We start from the raw sequence: 8,814 nt of genomic DNA, 5'->3' as shown, positions 1-8,814 counted from the left end.
AGGTATCCAGAACTAGAGGGTACAGCCTCAGAATTGAGGGGCAACCTTTTAGAACAAAGGTAAGGAGGATTTATTTTTAGCCAGAGTAGTGAATCTGTGGAATGCTCTGCCACAGACTGCGGTGGAGGCCAAGTCCATGGGTATATTTAAGGCGGAAGTTGATCATTTCCTGATCGGTCGGGCATAAAGGAGATGCCAAGAAGGCAGATATATGGGGTTAAGTGGGATCCGGGATCAGCCATGATAGAATAGCAAATCAGACTCGATGGGCTGAATGGCCTAATTCTGCTCCTATGTCTTATGGTCTTTTGTTGACCAATCACACATTGTTCTGATCATCTAATATCTATTGTTTTTTACTCAGGATGCCCTTTTGGGTAGATGTTTACTGGATATATTTTGGAGCAGGACTTGCCTGGGAACCTTTTCCTGCATACCTCAATGCAGGGGGATGCAGCTACGTCTGACAGATGCTCAGCTGGCTTCCTATCATACTCTGCTCTGGATGTGCTGGAACTAGCAGTAGCCCAAGGTGCTGTCCCTGAATGAAGTGCTGATATGTGCTGGTCACTGATGATAACCTATGATAACCTTGCAGTCCTTTGCTTGGTGTGCTGCTGAAGCACAACATTTAAAACATATCGAGTGCTCCTTTAGAAAGCATCTCTGGTCTGTAAGTGTTTTTTTTACTCTGACACAGGGCATTGTCTATTTGAGGTCATGATAGAATTCTGTACTTCAGTTTTGCTGATCATGATAGTGGTTTTGCTTTCCATGCTTTTGTTAAAGACCTTACATTGAGTGACGCATTACCAGAAGTTTAGAGCATAAAAGTATGATCATCTCACATTTCCGCATGTCAGCAAATTGCATAAAGAATGAAAATGGAGAATTGGCATTATGATGCTTTGTTTTATACTTGAATCCTTCAGCTACCCACTGTTCTTGGATATTGTTCAGTAGTTTCTCTACTACAGGGTTTATTCTTCTTCCTGTGCCTTAGAAACTCAGCCCTAGTTGGACTAACCCCCCCATCCCCATTCTTTTGCAGCTTGCTGTTGTGGCGACAGATCTGTAATCTCCTGTAGTTTCTATGATCCTTTCTGTGAGAGCTGTGGAAAATTATAGAAACTACTGAAGAGACATTCTTGAGTTGCCTCTGGAAACCGATAACATTTGTCCAGCTCCTGCCACAGCATTTGTAATCCCACAGCTGGATTATTAAAGTGAACTGCTCTAACCCTTCTTGTATGTTGCAGTGGCTTCCCATCAAGCCACTTACAAAGCAGGTCTAGCTCTTCTCTAGGTTTGAGATCTTGTCTTTCCACAGTATTGCAAAAGCTTGACTTCCAGGACATGTAACTGGCAGACTGGTTGTTGAACACTTTTCGTCCTGCTGTGACTACATCTCAAAGAGCCAGGTATCAAGCCAAATCTAATGCACCTGCGGCTCCTGAATAAGAGCATTGAGGAGATTGGTTTGCCCAATGTGTGTCCTGGGATAGGTGGAAGCTCAGCCTGTCCATGTCTGTGCAAGTGAAGTTGGCATCAATAGCAATTTTTGACTGAGGTCTTTGTAATGGTGGAAATGCAAATGGAGGGTCTGGTGCTGAAGACGGTGACTGTCAATACCTAGACTAAAAGCAATGTTGGCTGAATGGTGTGCACAGCTTCACCTTGCAGAGCTGAATCACCGTCATTTTTATGGCCTTATTCTTTAGTAAGATGCATTTGCTGTTGTGATGGCAAAGCGTGACTGATTCTGGTTATAGACTCACCACCGTCTAAATCAGCTGCTTCTTCGTGAACCTTTTCCACAGCTTCATGCACTTCCTTAAGTCTTCTTGATGTAGTCTCTCTGTGTCTAAACATGCTTTCTCTATTTGCATTTCAACTTTGCACTTAGCATAAACTGCTCTCATTCTTTCTGCTTCAGCTTTGGCACAAGCTCATGCTGTAACTATGCTGATCATCATTCTGTTTGAGCGCTAAGAACACATGATAGATGCATCACATTCTCACCTGACTTCCAGGTGTTGGCGACTGACACTGCTCGGGTTGGAAGTTGACATTATTGCCTGCGGCCCAGATGTGTCTCTAGTCCATGGGGGATGCCTTTGAAGACAAGATATCTTTTCACTCTGCTGCCTGTTTGTGCGTCTATGCACAAATGTGTATGCAGCAAACTAAACAGCTTATCAAAACTCACCCAAGATGGAAGCTTTCTTCAGTGTTGTTATGAAGTAATGTCCTTGTGAAGCTGCAGAAATTTATGTAAAATATGTATTAAATTCAATACAGAATCACTGCATGCTTGAATATCCTAATATTGGCGATTATTTTCATAAATATTGTTAACCAAAGTAGTACACACATGCAACATTCTAGAACTATGCAATGTAAATAAGCATAAACTCCTGGTGCAATGATAAACTTAAACATAATGCTTCCTTCAAAATATATCTACTAAATATTCACCAATATCTCCAAAAACCTAAGACTCACTGATATTGCTGTATCAAGGGCAAATAAAGAGTGAATGGAAATGCCTGCCTTTCCACTGTGCACTTTAAGTTGAATCAAAACTAACCTGTGCAAGAAATAGTATTAACAACAGCTTACCAACAGGAAGTGATGTTCATACAAAATGAACTGCACCTCAATTGGCCAGAAGAACCATCACTCACCTGTCAGGAGCTTCTGGTGGGGGGAGGAGTTTAATGAAGGTGTGCAAGGGAAGTTCTTTTTTACAGAGACAGTAGTTGATGCCTGGAAGCAGATGCAATTGTGGTGTTTAAGGGGCATTTAGATAGATTCATGAAGATGCAGGAAATGGTATTGTGTTTAGTATAGACATTGTGGGCTGAGTCGCCTGTTCCTGTGTTGTGCTACTTTATGTTCTATGATCCTATAATCAGGACTCATTTTTGCATGCTCTGCTGCATCATCGTGCAGATGGTATTATTTTCATCTTCATACCTATATTCAGAGCAGGTACAATTATCGGTAATTCTACCACATCACCCAGATAAGGCAATGCCTTGAGAAGGTGGCATCCATCATTAGGGAGCCCTCTCACCCAGAACACAGCCTCTTCTCATTGCGACCATCAGGGAGGAGGTACAGGAGCTGAAAGACCCACACCCAATGACTCAGGAACAGATTCTTCCCCTCCAGGATCAGATTTCTGAACAGACCATGAACCGAAGAAGACTACTTAATCATTCCTTTTATTTTGCATTATTAATTTATTTTGTAATTTTTAATAATTTTATGCCTTTGCCACAAAGTAACATATTTCTTGTCATATAAGACAGCAATAATAAAACTGACTGTGATTCTGATTCTGAGAGAAATTGAGTCAATATCACTAACACCTTTTTGTAGGACAGAGTGGGATATAAACAGAGAAAGCAGGAGCTGACTTTAGGCTCTAAGGTCTACCTATGTGCCTTTACTCTCATAGGGAAGATGGAGATGACCATGCACAGGACACCTATGATGGAGCACCAGTGGCAGCAAGACTGACACGTGAAGATAATGGTATTCTCAGATCTAGTTCTCAGCCTGTAATCCTCTTTCCATTTGTCCTAGAATTACTTCTGTATTCGCCAAACGCAAACATCATAAGCATGCCCTGTTCATACCCTTTCACTTTTGTTCCATGTTCCAAGGTATTGGTCAGACTGCACTTGGAATAAGGTGAGCAGAACTGAGACCCTTATCTAAAAAAGACTTACTGGCACTGGACAGAGTCCAGAGGAGGTGCCCAAGATGATCCCAGGAACGAAAAGCATAATGTGTGAGAAGCATTCGATGGTTCTGGGCCTTACTCTCTGGAGAAGAATTTAGAAGAATAAGGGAGGATCTCATTAAAACCTATCGAGTACTGAAAGGCCTACATAGATTGGACATGGAGAGGATGTTTCTTATAGAGGGAAAGTCTAGGGCCAGAGAGCAAAGCCTTAGAATACAAGGATGTACTTTTGGAACAGAGAGAAGAAGGAATTTCTTTAGTCAGAGGGTGGTGAATCTATGGAATTCATTGCCACTGATGGCTGTGGAGGCCAAGTCATTGGGTATATTCAAAGCATAAGTTTACAGGTTCCTGATTAGTAAGGTTGTCAAAGGATATGAGAATGCAAGAGAATGAGGTTGAGGAGATAATAAATCACCATGGTAGAATGGTAGAGCAGGTTCGATGGGCTGAGTTGCCAAATTCCGCTATGTGTTATGGTCTCATGCGTAATTCACAATGCAGGTACTCTGCACCAAAGTTAGAGATTGGCTTGGAAACAGAATCAGTATGTGGTGGGATCATTGGTTCGAAATGCATGGGGAAGGATGGCATAGCTACGATTTTGCTACAAAACAAGGTCACGTGGTTCTCAGATGTGGGATCATCAGAAGAAGGGTGATGAGTACATGTAATGAGCTGCTTATATTTTGCAGGCTTGTCAGAGAGTCCTTTCCAGATTGAAATTGGCAAGCAGGAGAGCATGATTATATTGTTAGTTTTGCTTCCTTGTGAAAAAGTGAATGAGCAGCTTCCCTCATGTTTAATGCATGTTCAGACGCGCTTTAATAATGACGTGAAGAAGTCTAAGTCTGAGAAAGGAAGAACTCACTCTCAGTCATGAGTGTTAACTCACAGAATAATGGCTGAGCATTTTATCCTATTCCTGAAACTCTATTATTGCTGTGCCTAGTAAAGGAAAATAACAGATAAAATTAACCTCCAGGTTGGTACAAAAAGAGTAATAAATAAGAATAAAAAGCATTGGGTGAGCAAGAAGTGGAGACTGAAGAGAAAAGTATCAAAACATTCATCATAATCTCAGATTTTTAAAATTCCTTTCCACAATTAAAGCCTGAAGCATAGTTGCAATAGTCAATCTTCACTGTCCAGAGAGATTGATAGACAGTAATTAACACTTATCACAACATTGAAAGGGCACTTGGATTGAAATGAACAAGACTTGACTCTGTTGAGAGTTTAATTTGTATGTTCTGGTCAAATAAAGCAACATCACACCATTCAACACATTTCAATGGCAAGGCAGACAAAAGATGACATTTTTGCAAAGATAAGAGTGGAACATTGCCTAATAACAGAATCCTTGAAATGCCTTCTGTGACCGAAATCTGCCCTTGTGTGCAATTTCTGTAGAATTTGCATTGATGTAGTCTTCCAGTATGGATGCATATTTTTTTGCCTACTATGTCTGAACTGTCCCATTGACAGTACTCCTATTTTACCTCCCACATCCCCGTCAAATCCCTGATTCTGCAACTATGGGTAATTAACCTACTAATCAGCACATTGTTGGGATCTGGCAGGAAACAGGAACATGAGGGAAAATGCATACAGACAAAGGAAGCATGTGCAAATTCCATCCAGACAACAGATTCAGATTAATTTATTTATCACATGTAAATAGAAATATACAGTGAAGTGCAACATTTGTGTCAACAACTAGCACATGCACTGGGGGCATCTGGCAATTGTTGCCACACATTCTGGCGCTGACATTGCATATCCACCATGTTTACAGAGCAACACAAGCAACAACAACAACAGAACGACAACATTGAAACAACAACAGTAAAACAAGGTCTGGTCCCCTCTCCCACCCACCCACACACACACACACAAGACAGCTCTCCAACCCCAGATCAGGCTGTCTCCAGTCCTTCAGCCTCCACTGGGGTCAGAATTTCAGATACTGGGCTTTTGACTTCCCTCATGGACTCGCAGACTCGCAAACCCAGAGATCCAGCCACTAGGCCTCAAACTCCAAATTTCTGATCAACATTTGGGTTTCGATCTTCAGTATTGACCAAGTACTCACCAATGAGGATTCTGGATGAGAACTTCAAACTCCAGACCTTGAACACTGGACTTGCTGATGATGAGACCATGAACAGCAGGCCTCGAACTCCCGTACCTAGGATCTCATGTCTCCTACCTGCAGGGATTTCTGATTTCCGATCCCAGAACCTGCCGACAACTCACTGACCTTGGGGTGGGGGGAGTGGAGTTTTGGGCTCCAGTCCTCGTCCACACTGATCTATCAGCCCAAGATCTAAACACAGATGTCCTTTGTCACATGTTCACATTGCTAGACTTCAAATGCAGAGCAGAGGCCTAGACTCCAGCCTGACCTATAACTCCCCCACATTCCTGTCCCTAGACCCTAACCTGACCACTAACTCTCTGCTCTGTTTTCAAAACCATGCTTACAAAACCTTCAAAACAATTAAGTCAGAACCAGGACCTCAATGAAGACCGCAGACGGTGCCATATTGACGAGACCACTTAAGGCTAAGATTAACTCTGGGTCTCTGGAGCTGTGTTGTATCATCATTAACCATGGGCAACACTGTTATAAACATCATTAACCTTGCTGTTATTTTCACCGAAAATTGTGACTCAGTATGTTTTAGGACATGATTGTTAAGATAATCTTGTATACTGTACTGAATAACTGTGGTGCAATTGTTTGGCTGGGAGGCACATACTGCATGTGCAACATAAAATACTTGGCAACACTTTTTCCCTCCATTTATATTTTTCTTTGTGTTATGATCCAAGGAAATAGCAGTAATTTAAGAAGACAAATCAAAATGAGTGGCCGTTAATACTGGGAAGGAGTTTATTTAAGAGTGTAAAAGTTAACCAATAACTGGCTTAATTAAGACAACTTTAATAAATGTAACACAACACTCTAAGAGACTTTCTCTCTGCTGTTTTATTAGCATTATCTTTTGTCCTTCACCACGCATAACTTTGGTAATTTAAACACTCCCTACCCTCCACCATATCATAGATCTTTCCTTAATCCTGCTCTTCACCTGCACTACGTTCCTTCACTCTGCATTGGGTTGAAGAAATATCTGCCCAATTATCATCAGCATATAACCTGCAGTACCAGAGGTCCCAATGCACTAGATCACTGCTATACCATAATTAAGAATGCCTACCATTCCATGCCTTGACCGCATTTCGGGAAATCTGATCACCTGGCTGTCCTTCTCCCACATGCATACAGGCAGAAGCTAAAGAGCAAGGCTCCAGAGATAAGGACAACAAGGAGGCGGTCAAAAGAGGCAGAGGTGCAGCTATAGCATTGCTTCATGTTAGTAGACTGCGCCATGTTCGAGGACTCATCTGTGCAACTAAATGAGTACACCATGGTTGTCACAGATTTCATTAAACAGTCATGGACAAGAATAACCCCACAAAATTATTCAGAGTCTTCCCCAACCAGAAGACCTGGTCGAATCATGGGATCTGCATCGGCTGAGGGGCAGCTCAATGACACTCAGGTTTAGCAACCAAGTAAGGTGAAAGAGGTCCAGGTATGATATCCAGAAAGCCAGCTCACATGCAAAGTGCCAGTTCCAGATCAAACGTGAGACACTGCAGGATGCTCATCAGCTGTGGCAAGGCTTGAATGCTATTACCTCTTACAAAGTGAAATCAAGTGACAGGTGACAAGAAAGCTTTACTCCCAAATGAGCCCAATGCCTTCTACGCTTGCTTTGACCATGAAAGCATGGAGGAACTTCATGAACTACCACAGGCCCTGATGAACCTATGATTTCAGTCTCTGAGGCCAATATGAGAGATCCTTCAGGAGGGTGAACCCATGGAACGCATCAGCCCCGATGGGTTCACTGAATAAATAAAGACCTGAGCTGATCAATTGGCTGGAGTGCTCATTGATACCTTTAATCTCTTGCTTTGGAACTGTGAGGTACCCCCGCCCCCCCACCCCCCCACAACCGCTTCAAGCAGGCTTCAATTTTTCCAGTATCTAAGAAGGTAGTAACCTGCCTCAATGACTTTTGTCCAGTAGCATTTACATCCACTGTGATGAAGTGCTTTGAAAAGTCAATGATGAAATCTATCAACTCCTGCAAGAGAAGTGACTTGGATCTGCTCCAATTTGCCTACCAGCACAACAGTTGCCATCTCATTGGCTCTTCACTAAACCCTGGAACATCTGAACAGTAAAGGTGCATACATCATGATGCTTTTTATCAACTTTAGCTCAATATTCAACACTATCATCCTCTCAAAACTAGCTAATAAGCTTCAAGGCATTGGCCTCAATACCTCCTTGTGCAAGTGGATTCTGGATTTCCTCACTTGCAGAATCCAGTCAGTTCGGACTGGCAAAAACATCTCCACAATCTCCATCAGCACAGATGCACCACACACCTTTGTGCTCAGCCCCCTGCTCTACTCGCTTTAAATTTGTGACTGTGTGGCTAACCACAGCACAAATCCCATATTTAATTTGCTGATGACACCACCTTTGACTTGTTGGCTGAATCAAAGGTAGTGATGAGTCAGCATACAGGAGGGAGATTGAGAATCTGGCCGAGTAGTGCCACAACAACAACCTTTCACTCAATGTCAGCAAGACTAAGGAGCTGATTATTGATTTCAGGAGGAGGAAACTGCAAATCTATGATCCAGTCCTCAACAGGGGATCAGAGCTGGAGAAGGTCAGGAACTTTAAATTCATTGGTGTTATCATTTCAGAGGATCTGGCCTGGACCTAGCACACAAGTGTAATTATGATGAAAGCACGTCAGCACCTCTACTTGCATAGAAGCTTGCGAAGATTCGGTATGACATCTGAAACTTTGACAAACCTCTCAAGATGTGTGGCGGAGAGTTTATTGACTGGTTGTATCATGGCCTGGATGGAAACACTAATGCACTTGAACAGAAAATCCTACAGAAAGTAATGGATTCAGCCCAGTCATCATGGATAAAGTGCTCCCACTACTGAGCACATC

Source organism: Hypanus sabinus, chromosome 2 (genome assembly GCF_030144855.1).
Source record: "Hypanus sabinus isolate sHypSab1 chromosome 2, sHypSab1.hap1, whole genome shotgun sequence".
In the NCBI taxonomy this organism is placed as follows: domain Eukaryota; kingdom Metazoa; phylum Chordata; class Chondrichthyes; order Myliobatiformes; family Dasyatidae; genus Hypanus; species Hypanus sabinus.
The sequence above is the reverse complement of the archived record's forward strand: the minus strand, read 5'-3'. Positions refer to the sequence as shown.